Source organism: Pagrus pagrus (assembly GCF_965226575.1).
Source record: "Pagrus pagrus genome assembly, chromosome: 3".
Taxonomy (NCBI): domain Eukaryota; kingdom Metazoa; phylum Chordata; class Actinopteri; order Spariformes; family Sparidae; genus Pagrus; species Pagrus pagrus.
Window position 1 is genome coordinate 6,392,152 of NC_140187.1, and position 18,532 is coordinate 6,410,683.

The 18,532-nt window shown below is 41.5% G+C and overlaps 1 protein-coding gene across 6 annotated transcripts in view; it reads left to right on the forward strand.

Annotated features, from left to right (window-relative positions):
* The window catches only part of LOC311255399 (plasma membrane calcium-transporting ATPase 1-like), a 91,959-nt gene that overhangs the window by 2,584 nt on the left and 70,843 nt on the right, over window positions 1-18,532 (forward strand). For 3 of the 6 annotated variants that reach the window (XM_084349832.1, XM_084349836.1, XM_084349835.1), the window contains exon 1: window positions 1,262-1,734. The exons of 1 other annotated variant lie outside the window; for it this stretch is intronic. The gene's annotated coding sequence lies outside the window, so the exon portion shown is untranslated. Of the gene's footprint in view, window positions 1-1,260; window positions 1,735-17,256; window positions 17,327-18,532 lie in introns of those variants that run through there. 2 more of the 6 variants (XM_084349834.1, XM_084349837.1) reach the window with 2 other exon arrangements.

Here is an 18,532-nt window from a genome sequence, read left to right on the forward strand (position 1 = left end):
AAGTATGTGAAATTTGACTTGTGAAACTAATTCAAGTCAAATGTAATATATTTGTTTTTCCCAACCCAGTACCCAGAAAACATTACACCTTTATTATTTTATTATGACGTTTAGGTTGACTTTATCTCCAAACATCATGATTTTTTTCTCTACATATTATAACCTTCTTCTTGAAGTATGACAAATTTATTCATGAAATATTGGGATTTCTAATTGTGAAACATTATGACCGTTTCTCAACATATTTTGACTTTATTCTTGAAATCTACCATTTTTTTTCTGGAAAACTGGTAATCCTCTCTCCTAATAGCTGAAAGAATTATTTTTAAATTGTTGAAATATTAGGACTAGTAATCTTTAATATTGGTACTTTTTAACGTGAAATATTGGGCTGTGACTCTTTTTTTAACTAGTGTGACTTTTCTCAGAATATTTTCTTCTCTGTCAAAACTACATTTTTTTTTTTTTTTTTTTTTAAAGGTCCAATTTGTAAGAAACGTCCAGTAATTCCTGGCTTTTCCAATCTGGATGGTTTGGGAGTTGGTCGCTCGTCAGTATTTGATGAGTTGGGAATTCAGACTCAAAAATGTACTTTTCTAAGAATTACCTTTTAAATATTACGACTTTTTAGGACATTATCTAGAAATATCCCTTTTTCTCTAAATGCTAAGACCTTTCTCTGGAAATAATGATGATCATTTTTTAAATGTCATGATTTTAATTTAGTCATGATGTATAACAACTTTGTTAAATATGAACTTCGTCTTCAAAATATTTGGACTTCATTCTTGAAACCTCAGTAACTTCCCCAACAACAGCAACCCTTCCTCTTAATATTGTATCTTAGAAAAACAAAGAAGATACAATAAAATAATAAGTGATCTCATCATTTGATTCTCTGTCATTGGCGGAAATTAGCCTCTATACAGCCAGAATGGATCCAGATGTGATTTTTTTCTTTTTCTTCTTCTTCTTCTTCTTCTTCTTCTTCTCACATGACTCTTCCTCTCAAGTTTCCAGGGATCCAGCCTGGATCTTCTACCCCGGGGCTGATGTTCTCGATGGCTGGGCTGTTTCTGCCCGATTACCTAATTAATTCATAGATCCACCTTAAATAGAGGGTAATCCCGGGCTGGTCCCTCCCTCTCTCGCGGTCTCCGGCACCAGTTAACCTCCCTCTCTCAGCTAGCCAGGAAAGGACGCTGATCCGGACGTTGGGTCTTTTCTCTGGTCCTGTTTGGATGTGTCGGACCCCCACCACCAACCTCCCCCCCTCCCGCCCCACAGTTCCACCCACCGCTCTCCAACACAAACACACCACCAAGTCCTCATTTACTGGATCTGCTCTTTGTTATCAGAGCCTTTCCCTCCTCTGCTCGTGTGTCAGGAGAGAGACGGGGAGTTTATTTGTTCCTTTTAACGGATTGATCTCTTGGCTGGTTCTGGATCCGGTTCGTTGTCCTTCCTCGGGGGCTGCCGCTGCGGGACCAGAGCCGATGCCTCCACGAATGTAATTCACAGTCAAAAAGAAACTGGTTTAAACGCTGGAACAAAGGGACGCCGAAGATTTTTCTCCCCACCCGGTCTGTCAATCATTTTTCACCACTGCAGTTGTCAAGTTGGAGCCGTGCTGGGAAATGGACAAACCCCTCTAAACTGAAGACGCTGCCCTGCCTCACCGACACAACCACAGGACGTGATTTGGACGAGGATCCCCCCCCCACCCGAGTGGAGGTAACGTCTGTTCTCTGTTTTTAAAAAACTTTATTCGCCACAAGTCCGACGACTTTCAATTCACCCGTGACGGAAAACCAAGACACATAACGTCGTCGGCGTGCCGGTCGCCGACAAAGTGTTTTTTAAACGTGTTTTCGGGAGTCTGTCGTGTCCCCGGTTGTCCGCACTGCTTAGCATCCGGGTAACGTTCAACAACTGCCGTTTCTTTACCTTGACACCCACTTATTAGCAACTACAGGCGGATTTGGGATTTTCCACAGGTGTGAACGCTCAACTGTCCGGTTCGGGGACGTTTTAACCGGTATTTTATAGCACTGTCTGCGGGGGTAGTGTCAACAGTGTCTCCTGAAGTCCCGGGGCACGTTTTTTCCACCCGTTTCTTCTCGCCAAACGTCTCGACAGTTAGCTAGGTTACAGCCCCGATACGTGCCTTCCTCCCGTCTGCAGTTAACGCTGTCAAGTCTCCATTCAAAAATGCGGAGGTTAAACGCCAACATCGCTTTTCGACACATCGAAACGCCAGTTTAAAACACACGCCGTGCCATTGTACGACCGCGTAAAGGTGAACACACGCATACTAGATCGAATAGCACTCATTTTTCATAAAATTTCAACTTTTAGACTGAGCACGCAGCCCTCGCTAGTTTTGTGTCGCCTGCCGCCGTGTATTTTCCAGCCAGCAGACCGTGGGTGCGTATCAGTTGGTGAAGTTGCCGTTTTATTCAAGTAAGGTGTTTGTACGTGTACTGGAGATATGCCGAATTAAAGAGAGGTGTTCAGTGATTGTGTACAGCGTCTTGGACGATGTAACAAATCGTCACGTCCACTATTTAACGAAGAATTGCGATTAAAATGGTCAGATTCTGAATGGCGCTGTTGTGACGGGTCTCCCCGGGCGACTGCACGGCACGTATCGACTGTTGCAGTGGATGCGAGGCAGGAGTCAGACCGCCTGCGGATGTCTCCGAGTGTCTGGAAACTGTTTGCTCATAGTCTCTGCCTGCACTGTTTTGTTTTCCGAGTGATATTGCCCTTGGTAACCCAAAGAACCCTTATTTATCAGTAAATTGCGCAGTTTCTGGTAACTTGACGGGAAGGCAAATCTTTTTCCTCAGCCAACACTGGTTGCTGCGGTTGTGTCTCCCGTTTGGGTAATAAAACGTGTGTTTCTGGTGTCATTGTGATGTCCTCACGCTGCTGTCATGAATGCGGTGCCTTCAGGATGAGCTTGTTCAGCTTGTTGGAGTGGTTTGCCCACATTTAGCACTCACATTGTAAATAGTACTTAGGCTTTTTCAGGCTGTCATAATGACGGGCGGCAGTGGACCGGGGTGGAAAGAAATCATTACCGAGCTCCGTGAGCTCGTTTTTATTTTAATTAACGGGCGTTCAGCTCGCGAAGAACCGTCCTGACGTCATCTGCTAAGATGGGCGGATGAGCACCAGTAGCAGCGCTGCTTCTTTTTCCTCCTCTCCTCTCATTTCATCCATCTCCTCCTCCCCTCTCTACATGGGTGTGTCCTGCCTTATTGCGTTAGGAAGGAGGGGGGATCCCGCATCTTTGCTCATGGTGACTCCTCCTCAGCTTGTGACCTCCAAACGAGGGCATTGCTCCTTCTGTGTTTCTCCTGCTGCTAAATTCACCAAAAAGAGAAGCTCTTTGCAAAGAAAATCAGCACCGAGGAAAACTTAAATGTCTGTCTGTAGAAACTGGCTGAATTTGAGGTGATTGTGAGGTGAGCGATGGAGCAGTGACTCTGTTGTTTACTGGACCCCGAAGAAAAAATGGCTAGTTATGATGAAATGTGCTTGTTTTCAATGATGAATGTCACCAGCTGTGACTCCATCTCTCATTTGTGAACACAACTTATTTCTGTTCATTTGAATTTAAGGGAAAAAGCAGATAATTAGCGATGCACTGATCTGATATACTGGATCAATATGTGTGCTGAGACCCACCAAATCCACATAACACAATTTTACAAACCTTGTGGAGCGATATAATTATTATTGACAGCTGCATTGGATCAAAAGCTCTCACTTAATTAACTGGTTTTCTGGACCTCAGACCCTCATTAGGTAAAATTTAGAGAGGGAATTTAAGTCAGCACAAGTAATTAACAATGTGCAGGATTCTGTGGGTTTCCTTACACGACATATCAACAATTCAGGGTTTCACCCATGAAAGTATTCAACCGTGGTGGTCCTAGATCCTCACACATCTTGTCTTGTGATATTATTAGTTAATGTATGACGACTCTAACAATTGCTGCGCTACATATAATGGCATTTGCTGTGAAAATAATAAAATATATGTATTAATTTTGTCAGTAGAAGTGGTTTTCGCTTCAGGCATGGTGGCCCACATCTGCTATAACGAGAGGTGAAGTAAGTCGATGAATTGATTGACAGAAGAAGAACTGTCAGCTATATTGATTATCAGTTAGTTGTTTATGCTATTCGGAAACATTTGCCACATCCAGCTTCTCCATTTGAGGATTTGCTGTTAAGCTGTTACAGACATTTTCACTATTTTCTGACATTTTATAGAAACGTGATTAATCACTTAATTGAGAAAGTATCAACCAGATGATTGATAATTACAATAATTGTTATTTGTGGTCTTAACCAAAAGCTGAATTTGTGCACCTTCGGAGAAGCACGCAATATATTTGCGAGCCCGCACAGCGAAGAAGACATGCACAACTCTCAAATGTTAACAATGTGTCATGCAGATCTACATGTCAAGCAAGGTGATTGCTTGCTCTAACATACTGTTGGGAATATCTCCCAGAGAGAGTTTCAGTAATCTGAACAACAGCTAGAGAAGAACAACCTAGAGAAGCATGATTTCATCTTAACACACTGTGGGAAAACCCTGATGTTAGCATATGAATGTTTCCAGTTACACTCAATAAGTGATGAGTGGGTGCGCTTCAAAACCAAAACCAGACTGGCACAGTGCTGGTTTGTGCAGATGGGTGTGGTTTCTGCTGCAGTTTATCTAGTTCTCCTTTAATTGGTCGGCTTTTAATGTGAAAAAATTGCAGTTAACCCAAGTTTCACTGATAGTAGCTTAACACAGATTGAGAAAAACTAGAAATGACTAGAGAATAAAACGACAATATTACTGTTACAATAAGAAAGGGAGAGCAGTAGAGTGGTGAGTGTATGACATTATTGAATAACATTTTCAGGCCTTCGTTTGTTTGTGCTGTTGAGACTGCCATTATGATTACCGGCTTTTATATGACAATTTATAGTATACTTAACAGCCCTGCGACAGACTGGAGACCTGTCCTGCTGTATCCCACTGTGTGCTTGGAGTGGGTGTAGCCCTACGGCACCCTGCGCAGGATAATGGATAAGAATAGATAATGGAGTGATGGATGGGGCCAGATGTGGTCTAAAGACAATACAAAGTAGTTACCTTTTATTACATGCTGCTGAAATTATCCGAAAGAATATAATGAAAATAATGCAGCTTTCATCCCTCCGACCTCTGTGCCAAGCAGAGGACATACAGTCAGGTTTACCTGCAGACAGATGAGTAACCTGTTTGTCGCTGAAGCTGCAGCTGAGCTCCTGATGACCACAGAAAGTGACGGTTGCTGACTCAGTGTGTCTGTCCTTTTAACATCTTGCATGAGGTTCAGACTCCTTCAGCAGCAACAAGATGAATAGAAAGTTTCACTTTGATTTATTTAGTCAGCCAGAATCTCTCCTGAGGAAGGCTCTGTGTTAATCCCAGGGGTCAATTTGACCCGTGTAACCTGTTACCGATGTTCCATGGGGTTTTACTGAAATGTTGAGTTTTATGTAAACCACTACCGTCGCAATGCTGTAACATTATTCAAATTTTTTTTCTCCAGAAAATTCAAAGTGGAGTTTCATCATACAGACACAAATTGCATATTTTTATGTTTGTAACACTGTACCATAAAGGTGTATTTAAATTACTTTGATTATTAACTAATAATTACCAGGTTTCTACATTGAGTTTTAGATATTGCACAAGTGGATTTCTACCACTAGCTGCTTTTGTTTGCATCAGTGATTGTGATCAGACAGAGAGTTAAGTCAAAGGAAAGAGACATGTAGTCACCTGTGAGCTCCTAGCTTCTTGAGTAATTATATATATATATATATATATATATATATTTTTTTTTTTTTTTTTTTTTTAATGAATCCATCTGATGCTTTTTTTCTATTTCACTTGAATCAATGTTTCTCTCAATTTGCCTTGTGCATTTCATCAAAAAGTATTGATTTTCCCACATTTCCCACAAGACCTTTTGACAAGCGGACAGAAAAGAGGAGATGGTGAATGTCTAGGTTGTAGTTCGGTCTCTAACTGGCTGTTGAAGCGTCCAACCAGCCCATCATTGTTGTTATTGTGTACCTGCTTTCAATCTTAGACCGCAGCTGATGTAATGTGTGGCTGCAGTGAATTGTGGTTGACTGAGGTCGTCTTTGAAGAAACCAGTTGCTGTGTTTCCTCTTCACTGTTTGATTTTTTTTTAGTGGCCAAACTGTGTAAATACAGCGCTACGTGATGCACTGGAGCCCAGAAAGAATTTTTCCCCATAAGCGCACATTGTGAAAGAAGCGGCTGTAAAATGGTGGACAAATTTTTTTGAGCATCACAACCCCCGCAAAATGATTCGTTTGCCTATCATCATTTAAGCCATTCAGTCCAATAAAATATGGAAAGTCTGGAATAGCCGCCTCCAATACTGTATCCAGGTTTTAATGTAATGTCCTTGGTAACACAAGTGACTTGGCTGATTTTGGACATAAATAACCATTTCACACAAACTACAGTAACTACAGTTCTATGAATTCTTGGCCATACTCGGATGTATAGTTAGGCTTTAACACAGCTATCATTATGCATATGTGTTTTTTAGTGAAAGTGGGTTTGAAGTGTCAACACCTCCGACCAACCTGCTAGACTGAAAATGAGATGACGAGGGTGTTACTGTGATCTCAGTGATTCAGACCGCAGAAACAGAAACAGTCTAAACCAAGTGGGACTTGATTTACAGATGGCAGTGATCTGAATACTCCCAGAGGCAGAACAGTTTCCTCCCTGACTACTGAACTCTGAACTTCTTCTGAATCTTATGTCAGTTTATGACTGTTCAACTGTTAAATGGCAACGCTCACACTGCTGTTTGAGTTTGTGAGGCACACACACACACACACACACACACACACACTGGTTCATGACTACTCTCTGTAAAATTGCAAAACTGAAAATACCTTTTTTATTACATATAGTTGTCAGGGACCATGAATGAAAACTTAAGTGATAAGAAGAGCTGCTCTGTTGCGTACTGTGCTATTTTTCAAAAGTGTCATATCAAGTTTTATCTTTTTATTCTGCGCTTTATGAACAAACCAACAAATCTTTTTATTGCACTCATGTTTTTGACAGTTTTTATGTTTCGCCCGACATTTTGTCAGTTTTTATGCTCAGCCTGAAGAAGAAATATTTCATACAAAAACAGTATTTTATCCATTGAAATGATAAACTGTAGTGGGTAAATACTGTCTATGATTGACAACGGCACTTTAAGAAATATTCCCATTTAAGAATTGACTGCAAAGATAACCTAGTGATGCGCAGGTCGGCTCTGGTATCCGAATCCGCATATATGCACTAATCTATTTGAGAGATTAGCACCCGCACAGACGTTTCACTCTACCTCTACTGGTCCATGTAGGCTATATTGCCTTTTAAATTATGTTGAGAGGGGCGAGCTTTCCAGGTGATGTCTTTTATTGTGTGTTGTATTGATCTATCAAATCAAATCAAATCAAATCAAATCAAATGAGTCTATGAGTGTTTTCTTTAACGATTTTCTTTAATAATTGGAGAGGTTGCTTTCAGTAATTTCTAATGTTTCCATGCGTGCAGTTATGTCACTGCAGCAAATACCACAGCACGTTTAAACAGCAAAACTAAAACCTGTAGGCATGACAGAACAGAGGAAACGGAATTAAACTTTAAGCTTCTGAAATAACTAATTTTTTGACTAGCTCTTATGGCAGGAATTATCAGGAGGGCTGGCTTCTTTACTTCAAATGATTTCACTGTATGACCCTGCACTGTGTGTGTGTGTGTGTGTGTGTGTGTGTGTGTGTGTGTGTGTGTGTGTGTGTGTGTGTGTGTGTGTGTGTGTGTGTGTGTGTGTGTGTGTTTTGAATGTTTAGAAGAACACAGAACATTAATTAACATTAGATGCTGACCGTTACTCTCGGCGTGCCAGGAGATTTAAATAATCAATGAAGTTGCATTGCTGTGTCTTGTGCGTAAATGTGCAGAGAATCTCTCTTAATGGGTACATGCAGTTATCGTTTCTGCTGCGGGGGAATCGCTGCAGGTATTTAATAGACTCAAATCCCACCCGCAGCCCATCCAATATTTATCGGAATGTTAATTTTTATGAACCAAACCGCCTAATTCATGGATTTTATAAAATTGCGATCTCTGCATCACGAATACCACAGAGACTTGTGCTCTTGCAAAAGCCAGAAATACGGTATCATTCACAGAGAAACTTCGTGTGGACGGAGGTTTTTAAAATTCAGTGAAATGTGGAAACCCCTCTGCAGACGGAATCCCTGCCTGTGAACCAGATCCAGCAGTGCACAATTTGTCTCTTATGTAAGTCCACATCAAATATTAATGGCCCAGTCCTATATTCAAGATATGGAAGCGCTCTGCTCAGCAGAGCCTTAGTGTTAGTGGTTATAATATAGCTGTTGGCCTTTTATCATTCTTTTATAACCCTGCTGGCAGTTAAGAGTTCACCCTCACTGCAATGGAGAACTGCTTTAGTACGACCATGTGTAATGTTTTATTTATATAATTGTAAATGTAACCTTTAAGTAACATGAGGCAGGTGTCTTTTCAGGTTCACACAGGGACAGAATTTTAACCACCATTTTCAGTTATCAAGTTTTCAGCAGCCTGATCTGAGCCCAGCTGCTTTAACAAATTCAGGCCAGTTTGGAGCCAATGCCATTCTCACACTGCAGCTTTCAGGACTGGTTCCTTCTCAAGATTTCTTTTAAAGATCAAGTGTTTCTGTAAATATTAGTTTTAAAATAACAATTTCAGTAATACACTGATGATAACATATACTGATGATTTTGTCCACACCATCTCACATACACCAGCAGAATATGCAACACATGCAAATCTAAGACCGATTCAGTGCCGCACAACGTATGTTAAAGGGCAGGTAACCATAGCAACAGTTCTGATGCTTCAGGCTCCTTCAGCAGTTAGCTGACTGATGAAACTGACCTTCCCATGGATTAAACTGACTACAAACACACTTTTAAAAAAAAGGTGTCCACATAGTAACAATAATGGACTCGCATCGAGGTGTTGTATGCCCCCTCATTGGGCATGACTGCTTTTTGGAAATATCCACACACATGACGTGGAGGCGTCGGCAGGATTGATGACTGTAACTGGACCATCTGATAGTGTCCTTCTGACACACTTACATAACACCTGTGTGTGTGTGTGTGTGTGTGTGTGTGTGTGTGTGTGTGTGTGTGTGTGTGTGTGTGTGTGTGTGTGTGTGTGTGTGTGTGTGTGATGGTTGGCAGGTGTTTTGTGGGTTGGGATGTGGGAGTTTGTGTGTGTGTGTTTTTGTGACGGGCAGGAAGGTTTGGGCAGTAGGATGAAAATTCAATAACAGCATTCATCAATGAGCGCAACAGCAGACGTCTTTAAGTCGTGGAAAAATTAGAGATGTGGGCAGTGTTTCAGAGGTGTAAAACCAGGCTGCTGTTCACCATCCTTTAGGCCTTCCTGTGTTTTTTGATGTTGTTGTAAGTCAGCACAAGCAGCATGTGTTGTTTTGTGTACCACATTCAAATAAAGTGGAAGCCACACCCGTCAGACATGAACTGGTTCTGAGGTGTGAACTAAATCACAAAGCCCAAACAGAATTGCTCTTATTAAGAGGAAGAGGAAGCAATGAATAATTTTCAGTAACAAATCAAAAATTTAAAAAAAAACTTGTGATGCTGCTGTCTTCTTACAGATATAACGAGGGCGCTGTTGCTTCCTGGTTTCATGCATCCTCCCATCTGCAATATGTGCATACTGTACATACTGAAACCGCACAAGTAAAGAAAAGTATTTACGCAACTTATTTATGAAAGCAGAAAGAAGTAAGGTAAATGAAACAGGAAAGGGGGAAAATAAATTAGCAATAGACTAATAAACCACATAGTTAAAACCTGAAGGCTTTCTGGAAATTGTGCCTGTTTTTAGCTAATTTTTCCCTCTCAGTGCTCTAACTTTAACTTTTCTCACCTCCAGAAGGTGAAGGTGCTGCTGTGACACGTGTGTGTGTGTGTGTGTGTGTGTGTGTGTGTGTGTGTGTGTGTGTGTGTGTGTGTGTGTGTGTGTGTGTGTGTGTGTGTGTGTGTGTGTGTGTGTGTGTGTGTGTGTGTCTTAATCCTGATGAAGCCGTCGGTGCAGAGAGGTGTTGAAGCTTGTTGTGAATGTGATGAGCTGCAGTGAGCTGAGCTGCGTGTGTGTGGGTGTGTGATGCTGTGTACTAACACACATGGATGTGTGAGTGTGTGTGGGAATGTTACATCTGAGTATATTTGCTGCTCTGTGGGTTGTAACAGTGTTGATGCGCGGCAACAGTTGCTATGAGGATCAATAGTTATCAATTTGCTGGGCTTTATCGGCCGATTCTCTCCGCAGATTGATCTGCTGATCAGCTCCAATAATCCTTCAGGTTGATCATGTTTTCATAATATTTATGCATGTGTGATCTGATGGTACTCATTTGATGTAAATTATATTGATAACGTGATCTCATGATATTGATAGGTGACAGAAACAACAGCGAAGTCCTTCCTTTCTGAAAGTTCCTGAGTGTTAAACTCGATATACTATATTACATATTAAACAGACTGCAGTAAACTGACTCAGGTCCAGGACTGAGCCACTGTAATTTCGACCTGTGTTTGTGCAATCGCCCACTGTGTGTTTGTGTGTATGTGTGTGTGTGTGTGTGAGCGTGTGTGTATTTAAAGCTGGCAGCTTACTTGGCATCCCTCTGCAGCATGTTAACAACTGATAAAGATGAGAGAAAGAGAGGGATGCTGCAGGAGAGGGAGTGTGTATCAGAGAGCAGAGAGGTTTTTACCAGTCGGCTGCCAGAACTGAAACACACAGTACAGAGCTGCAAGTGAACTGACTCAGTAACTGGTTCATTATTTACTCTCTGTCTTAACTTGATTTTTGCATTTAATGTTGTTACTTTGATGATGTTGGTCTTTCCTGTGGTTTTGGGTGATCATTCCTGAGCTTGTTGTCCTCAAAGTTAGTCTATCAGTGTCCTAGGCTGGAGATTATGCTATGATGTCTCATTATAGCTTGTAAATACAGGTGTGTTCACACTCTCACCTTTGCCCGAGGAAGGCTAAACCCAGAACAAACCTAGTCAGTCATGTCCACGTAAAACAAGAAGAAATGAAGGAGGAATGAGGGTATTTTTTAATCTTTCAGTATCACCATAAATCAACCTTGTTAGTGGATTTGTGAGATTTTCTACAGTTGGCCCTAATTTAATCATGGAAACGCATCACTGTGCAAAATTCATAGCAAAATCTCTGATAGTTGGCAAATATCATCTTGCGGGATACCAGGACTTCAGAAATGTAGTCCAAAGTGAACGGGAGCACATGGATTAAGGAAACAAACTTTATCCTCGGGCTAACGTTAGCCCTTTCAATAAAATTGCCTATAACTGTGTGCTCCAGTACACTTTCGACTGTCCTGATACCAAACTAGACTAGCACTCAGACAGGCTGTCAACTCCTTGTCATCATCCTGTGGGTTATATCGCCATGTTGCCTTACCCTACTACATCCAGGTAAATGTGGGAAAAGTATTTGTTTAATTTTATTTGAGTCTAGAAAAATCTAAAGGCCTAAAAGGCCTTTTAAAACATTAAGAACACAGTAAGCTCCATTTGGGTACATCAGCAGGACCGGGTTCCCCTCAGACTCAGGAGTCTTTTGGTGACGTAGTCTTAGCTTATAGGGTGGAGGCGTGCGTGCGTGTGTGCGTGCGTGTGTGTGTGTGTGTGTTAGTGGGTGTATTCTCTCAGATATACAGGGAAAGACGTCGGTCAGAGGAGGAAGTGAACAGATGGAGGGCGGATGGAAAGCCAACAGGAAGTGAAGGCTTGATGGTTTCCTCATGTTGTGTTGGCAACAGTCTAGATTTCACTTCCCTGTACCCATACAGCCAACAGGTGCTGTGTGTGTTTCAGTCCAGCTCTACAGTGTATTCACTTTTTATACTTTTCTGATTATATAATAGTAAACTGAATATCTCAGAGTTTCCCATAGTGCTTTATTGTGGAGGTAACTCCCCTTACATAAACAATCTCAACTAACTTTATGAAAAATAATGTTGGACTTATTCAGCTTCAGAGAAAAAGAGCAGTGGAGCTACAGTAACGTCCATGCACTTCACGATTAATGTGACTGCAGAAATCATCATCTTGTAACTACGTTGATAAGATGAGATGTGTCTGATTTATTGATCGATCACATCACACGTCCACCTCCCAATAATTCATCAGAGCAGCATGTCACAATTTCAGGAAAAAGGAAGGGACGTACAGATTGATTAATACATGTCAGGAAACTGATGCAGGAGTCAATGATATGACTTCTTCGATACATAACCAAAGAGTGGGGAAGATCACTGACCCATTTTAAAGACATTATTTCAATTGAATATATTATTATTCAGGGAATGACGTCTGACATGACGATTGGTCACGAGATGAGGTGAGTCAGGATCTTGGTGTTTAATGGGGAAACCCTTCTGTCAGTCAGTGGTTCCTGTTCAGACTGCAGACGCTGCAGTTAGGCCCTGCTGTGGTTTGTTTTCTGTCCTCCTGTCAGTGTGATCTCAAGCTGACCGGGAGCTCTGCCAATGGGGAAGTCTGCAACACACACACCACCTCTGTCCACCTGGTCTGAATCCTTCTCAGACCTCGGCGCTGGTCCTGGTTTCTGGTCTGTGTGCGAGGAGTGGGTTAGGTGGAATGCAGTGTTTGCGTTGGAGCGTTGGGTGTGGCTCTGTTTGGCCACGGTGAGTGAACACAATCAGCACGCAGCCATTGATCACAGCCTGCACACTCGGAAACACACAGCTCAGATCTGAACACACGCTCTGCTGTCACAGCCAAGACACTCAAAACTGGGACAAGATGAAATCTGTTAAAACATAAAAAACATCAAAAAAGGATTGGAGACCCACTCGCTCCTCTGGTGTTTGGGAAAAATCTCAACTTTTCTACAAAGTCTGAATCTATTTTCAGCTGTTCCACTTCAGTGTGTTGAACTCGAATGTCATCATAACTCGGTGACATCTGACTTTGGCGACCATCACATCTGGAGGTTTTGTTCATCTGACTAGTGTTTTTCACAGTTTGACTCTCAGTACAGGCTGCAAGCCTTTGGCCTCTGTTCTGTGAGATCATGTGCTCAATGTAACTGAAGTGGCTTTTCATTTCAAAGTTCACCAGAAAAAAACGCAGGAGAGGCCCATGAGAGCTGTGTGCGTGTGTGTGTGGGTGTATGTGTGTGTGGCTGTCCATACAGCAAAGGTTCATGGTCTTCATGTGACTTGGAATGTGTCATAGTGTTGTGTTCTGCTTTCAGCAGCATGGGGGAAACTTGTTCCTATGTCTAAACAAGACAATGCCACATCTTCTTAAGAAAATGATGCAGCTCAGGTGGTAGAACAGGCTATCAATACATTGCAGGTTTGGTGGTTGGATTCCCACCTTCTTCTACCTTTTTTATGTGTTAAACTGTTCTTGAGCCCCACATTGCTCTGGATGTGAAAGAAGTTGCTTCAGAAGAAAGTGTCTTTGGCCGTGAAAATGTATTTCTGTGGTCGTAGAAGAAAGCTGAAGCTGAATTACTGAAAATTAGTTGAGGTGACAGTGAAGTACAAACAGTGAAAGAACAAAAACAGATTTATTCATCTGGTAATTAGGAATGTACCAATCCATTTTTCTCTACATGGATGTGATTCAAATACCCAAAGTCAGGGCAATGAGCCAATACCAGTGCTTTGTTTTCAGAATGTCATGCATTTTTGGGCTTGGGGAAATTGTACTGATGTAATTTAAAAGGTTTGTGATGACATTACAACATATCAACCTCATTCTGACGGACACTTCTCCTGTAGGATTGCTAGTAAAACTTGACAAATGGCACTGATGTGCTGTGATAATCTGTGATCAGAGCGGATCCTGCTTCTTCTCCTCTCAGTGTCCACACATAAAAGGCTTCTCTAAGCATAATTATGTTCTTGTACTCTTCACTGAACAACATCACATTTGCAACTTTTTTTCTCAGACCAAATCCGATCTGCTTAACAACAAGTAGCTCCTGTTTTGAACTCCAGTTTTCTAAAGGTTGTTCAAAAAATGTACCGTCAGTTGAACAGTTCTCCAACATTAATCTTTGTTCACCATTTAATAGAAAGGGCACAAATCTGCTGTGAGAAAAACTTTAAAGCTATATGACGACATTACTTTCATTTTATTTTTTCTTGTATTGTATAGTGACCCGTCACATCAAATTCATCTTTACCCGTAAATCTTTATGTTGTACTCGCTATAGATCTACATACTGAACACTGAGAGAAAAACATGTTTCTTCCGCTACATCCTCACATCACATTCCTCCCTTGAATAAAAGCCTGTCGCACTCAGCTGCTCCCTGATTGGACTGTTAGATACACCCCTCCCACCCACTGACATGAATAGCAGCTTGTGTTTCCGACTCCACTCTCTATCGGCCTGAACAGTTATTTCTCATTCAAACCAGAAATGTTTGGTGTCACATTGTCCAACTGGTTTTCAGACCAACAAACAGCAGACTGTGAAGCTTTTTTTCCGTTCTGCTCCCAGTCACAAGATGCTCCACCAAACAGTCATCTGAGACTGAATAATGTGCCGTGTCACTGCTGAGGACTGGAAGAGGCTGATGGGTGTTGGGGTATTTCATAAAGTAAGACATTCATTAAAAAGGTGACAGCATGTCCACCTATAGCATGCCAGTGTTTCCCAAACAACAGGGGGGGGGGGCATGGAGAAGCCTGAATAGATGCTTTGTTAATGGGTTGCACTGGTGACCCAGAACTTTAAGGCACTGACCGTGAATGGAAATGTCCAAAAATGTTCCCACCGGCTGATACATTCTTTTTTACAAGTAAAGATCCTCACTATGTGTGGAGTGCTGTATTAAGTTACTGAACATTTTTTACTGCTGCGTCTTCACATTAAAAGCATATAGCTGGCGAAACACAAGTGGACTTCTATGATGATAAAGGCTAGTCACCGTAAATTGAAGATGTTGACTGAGTGTACCACTTTCATTCATCAAAATTGCATCAACAGACCAAAACTACGGCCATTTTTGACATTTGTTGACAGCAGATCAGTTTGAAATATACCAGCAGTTAGTTTGATACGGTCTGTGGGAGTAATGGAGCAAGGAGCAACCTCAGTTAGCAGTTGACGAAGAAACCAACTCCTTTTCTCTCATTAACATTATCAGGTTCCCTATTTGCATTGTGGTTGAATCCAAATGATTGCCAAATAGACGCTGTTCCTTTTGCTTTTCACTATGCCAACAAATCCTCCACCATTATCTTGTTGATCACCTTTCCTTACTCTCATTGCATAGAGAAATCTGACTCCTGCTACACTGCTGCGACTCTGCTGCTGCTGTATGGCGCAGACTACTCCTACTAAGTATTGATATAAAAAAAAAAACGTAAAATGACCTGGAGGCAGTGGGCACGTGATTTAATCAGTGTTTTCCCAAACACTGTTAAATACTGGTGGTACCAACTACTGGGTCCAGCCCGGGACCTTTTATTGCGTGTCGTTCCCATCTCTTTGTCCCCTTCTTCCTGTCATCTCTATTGCCAACTTTATACTATACTTGGCTTCAGTTTTTCTGAGCATTGCAACATGTTGCTCTGATTGATACACCGTGAGCGTACTATTTGATCGATTAGACAGATGGTGAGCGGTCTCACATCTTGATCAAGTTAGTTACAAGATTACTTTCTTGCTATGTGATATACTTTACCTCTTGTAATAGCTAACCAGCTGCCTGCAGGCATCAGGCTGATATGAAAGAAGCACAAACAGCAGGAGCAGATGAATTGGTGTGCTGACTTTTATGCTCTACCTTCGCTGAGATTGTTTATTGAACGGGATGTCCGTGCTGTTCCTAATTGAAGCATCTGGTACTGACGGTCCATAGCTGTATGTGTTAACCTGTATCTTTGAATATGCAAAACAATGACATCCTTTCAGGTGGTGCAGATCTTTAACATACTTGAACAGCTCTTGCACATAAATTCCTAAAGAATATAATCTTGTCAAGAAAAATGGGATTTTTGGACATCTGTGCACAAACCTCAGAAGATTATAGCAGTGGTTTTGCTTTTCATTTCCAACAATATTGCAAGGTCATTCAAATAGGAGGTCACAGCAAAGAATTTGTCTGTGTTCATTTTGGTGGTGTTACTGTTGTTGCGTTTGCTGTAGTCGTCTGTGTTCTACTTGACTAATCATCATCAAGTAGGGCTGAGGGAGACAAGGATGAGTCCCGTCGATGAAGAGGTTACAGAGGTGTGTTTGCTGTCTGAATCTCTCAGATTGACTCCTGAACTGTGTGGACATTAAACTAAAAGATGTTTCTGTCTGCTCTGTGGGGCTGTAGCAAAATCAATCAATGCGACAGGTGGATTCTCCATCTCTCTTCCAGGAGTCTCCTGAGACAGAGCTGGATGGACCAGTGTACAGATGAATAATGGTCATCATAATAACTCCAGTACTGGGATGTAGACCTGACCTCTTCAGCTCATGGCCAGATTGATTTTTTTTACTGGCCCTTTCATTTATTCCTGTGATTGACAGGGAAAATGTTGCTTTGTATATATTTCTCACATGCTATACTATATGTCCAAGTTTTCCTCTGACCCTGTGTTTGGGTCTTGTTTTCTCAGTTGCCTGACAGTCTGTACCATCATTGTCAGCCCAACAGTAAATAACCAGCTGCTGCCTGACTGCTAGTTAACAAAACAGTCACCTGAATATCATCAAAATGTACTGTTGTTTAAGTGGACATAAGAGATCCCTGTGATGAAGGTGAAGGCTCACAGGAGTACTGTAGGGCTGGTTTCACAAGAATAGACTTATCTCAAATTCACATCAGATGTTAGACCAGATGTAAGCCGTCTATGAAAGCTCTACTGAAGTGTTTATCCATTCAATCCACAGTGACTCCAACCTCCCAAATAACACCAGAAATTTACTGGATGAAAATACTCTTGGAGTAGGCTCCATGAGGACTTACGGGAAGCATACTACAATGTTTTTATTGATTGATTGGTTGATTTTATTTCCCTGTCCACTGTAGCGCTGTTTGTCCACAGTAATACCAGAAAGCACACAGTGAGACTGAAGGCCTTGATCCATCTTTGCAGCTGGTAAGACAGCAAGAGATTTGTGAGATGTGAACAGCTGCCTGTAGAGATTAAACTGTATCAAACATTACACTTAGATTTAACACACAGTCCGACTTGAGATAGACCAAGTTTGTAAGTTGTGCTTTAGCAGAACTCATTTTGGATCAGTAAACTCTTCATAGTTGAAAAAAACCTCAGAAACATGGCCATGTTTTTGAGGGTCAGTCAGCCATTGAAAAAGGTTACAAATAATTTAACACAGCAGTTTCAACCTCTCTGTTTTGTCCTATGTAAGATATTAACCATCTTCTCTGATACACATTTAGGCAAAACTGCTTTTCAGCCGACATGTTTCTTTATATAATTTAGATGGCGCCTTAAAATGAAATGCGTTTCCTGCAGAATATTGGTCAGTTTTTCCTTACACATTTCCACCTGACTGTGACTGACTGGGCTGGTAGTCATGACCTTTCCCAACTTGTTAAACCCTGAAGGTTTTTCCTTTTTCCTGACATTGCAATGTCATTCATTCACCCACTCATTAAATAAGTGGCCTTTCCCATGTGATGTAACACCTCTGCTCACCTCTTTCCCCTGAAAAAAGTTTAATTATTTATTTTAATATTACCAGAGTTCATCTCCGCTGCCTCCACTTTAATACGATGAGGGAAACCCTGTCCATGTGTAGCTGCTTTAAAAGGTTGGTAATGTTGCCTTGTTTGTTTGGTCTTCGGTTAACCCCTCTATAGGCGAGTGTAACACAACAACTGGTCTTAAGTTTAAAAAATTCTGATGACGCTGTTCATACTCAGAAAAGTGAAAACGGGTGACACGCGCTCACAGACGCTCACCAACAACATCTGACAGACAGACACACAGCAGTGAGGACATCATGCGGTCTTAAGCAGCTGTTTGTTTATTAGCAGTAGACTGCTGATGAAACATTTGTGACAATAATGTTTAGTGAAGAAGAGAGTTCATTGTGCTGCAGTAACATGTCTAACCTGCAGAATGCTGGCTGTAGTTGGTGGGGATGATGACTCTAGGCAGAGTGCAGACTCCTATGGCTTTGTTTCTGTGTGCATGCGGTAGGCTGCATAATAAATGACAGATTATAATGGAGGGACCGAGAGTTAGGGTGATGGCAGGTTGTGGAACATAAAACAAAGCAAAAGAGGAAGGAAAGGAACTGATTGCCGACATAAAAGCTCGACATTTCCCTCTAGA